The following is a 2,881-nucleotide window of genomic DNA, read 5'->3' as shown; positions in this document are numbered from 1 at the left end:
AGCCCTGGCAATTATTAGCCCATGTTTTCTGGGCTCTGAATCCAGCAGTCACTGCTATCTAAGGAGTGAAGGGGGAGAGGAGATTTTTAGGGAGAAATATTAAATGCAGGAAGACCGCTCCTCCTAGCCTAGTCACTGATTTTCCCTGGCAAATGGCCTTGCATTTTTGCTGTCCCAACTAATATAAATTTGGGATCAGGCATTTGCAGAGATAACACACTGGCCTGCCAGTGACTGCTGGACTGGCTATTTTAAAGGCTTTTCTCTTAGTGCAGGATCCTCTCACATTATAGGCTGCAGTTGATGGGCCACACTGCAGATGCTGCAGCTCCCGGAGGTCCCTGTGTGTTGAAATTTGGACCTTGTCAAGTCTGATACAAATCTTGTGCTTTGGGTACTGTGTGTTTTCCTTGAAGACCTCAGCTTTGTCACACAACTTCCCTCAACACTTACATGCTGCACTGCTCCTTCTGATTGTGGATATCTTTCCTACCACATCACTCACCATTGTTTAGTCTGTGCATTGGTTAGCAGTGAGCTGTGGTTTCCCACTATCTCCTAAACTGGCACGGCTCCAGTAATTTGTTCCGAGCAGTCATATATTGGAATTGCCCCCCTGCAGAAATGTGTTAAGCTGTGCCTTATCCTCCTATTCTTTGAAAGTGGGACAGAATGCCTCAATGCAGCTGGATCCTGCTCCATCTGCTCCTAATCCATGGGATCGGGCACTTTGTTTCAAGACGCCCAGAAAGTAACCTTAAGAATAAAGCTGTTTCCCAGTTCCTTCCTTTCCTTGGAGGAGCAGCTGCTACAGCTCGTCACTAGAAATGACATGCTTTGCTTCCAGTCATCATCTGTAGCAAAGAACAGTCAGGAGGTACAACTCCTCAGAGTGTTAGTGACAGTTTGCTAAGTACTGTATTTATAAATAACCAAGCACCGTAGAACAGTGCACTTCGTGAACACTTTTGTTGAACAGCTATATAATAATAGTAGCATCTAACCAGATGTGCAACACCATCTCATTTTTAAAAAGGGCAATTGAATACAAAAGACAATCAGTGTGTTTAAAAAGCAAGATAAATGAGTCAAGAAGGAGGACTGTCTCAAACAAGCATTGCCAATGAAGCTGCAAACAAATAGCAAAGAGGAAAGCAAAAATATATGCTTTAAAATGCTTTTTTAAAAAAAAAGGGGGGGGAGGGAGCTAAGTAGGAGAGATCTAAATTTCTGCTAACAAATTCTACAATTGTGATACAACCATAGGGGGGGGAAAAAAAAGGCAGGGGAGATATGGCAGAAAGAAGGCATGGTCAGTCATATTCAGAATTTATTGGAAGGTTAGAAATGTCTTCATTTATATTCAGACTGTTAGGGAGCACAGGATATAATTCACCACAGTATAATTGTGGCAGTGCCCCCACCTTTTTTTTTTTTTGCTTCATGCAGCTCTTTCAGCAGATAGCTTAAAAAGCCATTGGAGCAATCACTATAAGCCTATCTGACCTCCAGAGTTGTTGTGAAGGGGAAATTAGAGTGGGGGAAAACATCTACAATAGACCTTTCACAACCTTCCTAGCTCTTACTGCTGTCTTAGCCCAACTGAGCACACTCTAAATTAAAGCCTGCAAACGTAGGCTGTCTTAGGCTAAATTGTGATGGTGATGATGGTTGGCAATCTTCAGTCTCGAAAGACTATGGTATAAGCCTACAGCACCCGGTATTCCCAGGTGGTCTCCCATCCAAGTACTAACCAGGCCTGACCCCTGCTTAGCTTCTGAGATCAGACAAGATCTGGCATGTGCAGGGTAACAGTTGCTGCCAACTGTTTAGTAGGCTAAATTGGACCGTTGATTTACCTATACTTACTATTAGTTAGTTCAGTTGCAGTTCTTCAAGATCTTTCTAAACCTCATTGACTAAAATCCTATCACTGGAGATATTAGGAGCAGAAACTGAAGGCCCAGTTCTATTGAAGGATTTTGCCAGTGGAACTCATGTTTTGCAGGCATAATCTTCTATACAGGTGTCACAAACACAAATAGGTCAGTGTGTGTAGGCTGGAGGCTGCGATGAGCAGCAAGCAGCCAGCTCTGGACGCCGATGGACAACACTCACTGGAAGAGGTCAGCTAGCCCGGGGTTGGAGGGAGGTGGGAGGGGCTGAATAGGGCAGGGAGAGGGCGGACGAGGGAAGGGGTGGGCGGAACAGGGCAGTGACAGGGCAAGGAGGAGGACAGATCAGGTCCAGGAGAAGCAGCAGGATTGGGGTGGCAGCTCACGCTAAATCTTGAGCCTCTTCCTGGGTTTGATCCGCCTGTATGGTGCCATGTGGACTTTTGCCAGCAACTGAGCTGTTGCAGGTCTGGGTTATACCACAGCTGCTGCTGGGACTTACCATGGAGCAAGGGGATAAATGTCCCCTTACCCAGAGGAAACCTTCAGCAGCCAAAAATCCTCTACAGGATGAAGCAGAAGCAATGCTGGCACTACTGCATCTTCATGTGGGGATTTAGGGTTATCTACCTCTGGCAGGCCTCCTGATTGCTCCCCCCCACCACTGGATGCAGCAAACACTCCACCAGCATAGCTGCCTCTGCAGCTCCCAATGATGGGAGATCGGATTGGGCAGTTTGTCCCTCAAAATGCAAAATATGGAATACAGCCTTTGTTTCACTGGGATCTAGTTGTTCCATGAAAAAATGAATATGTGGAAATTATACTACATATTTGATAACTTCATTAACTCAGCTATATCATCTTAATAACTCTGGATGTACAGGTGTGCCCCCTTATCCACTGGGGTTCTGTTCTGAAACGCCCTGTGGATACCTGAAACCGTGGATATGGGCGAGTGCCTGTCCCTGTGGTTCAGGGGGACT

At 45.7% G+C, this 2,881-nt stretch overlaps 1 pseudogene; it reads right to left on the bottom strand.

Moving 5' to 3' along the window:
- Window positions 1-1,705: 1,705 nt before the first annotated feature.
- LOC136642990 (5S ribosomal RNA) lies at window positions 1,706-1,826 on the bottom strand (annotated as a pseudogene).
- Window positions 1,827-2,881: the final 1,055 nt, after the last annotated feature.

Source organism: Tiliqua scincoides, chromosome 2, assembly GCF_035046505.1.
Source record: "Tiliqua scincoides isolate rTilSci1 chromosome 2, rTilSci1.hap2, whole genome shotgun sequence".
NCBI classification, from domain to species: domain Eukaryota; kingdom Metazoa; phylum Chordata; class Lepidosauria; order Squamata; family Scincidae; genus Tiliqua; species Tiliqua scincoides.
Note: the sequence above shows the minus strand (reverse complement) of the source record. Positions and strands in the feature narration are given on the sequence as shown.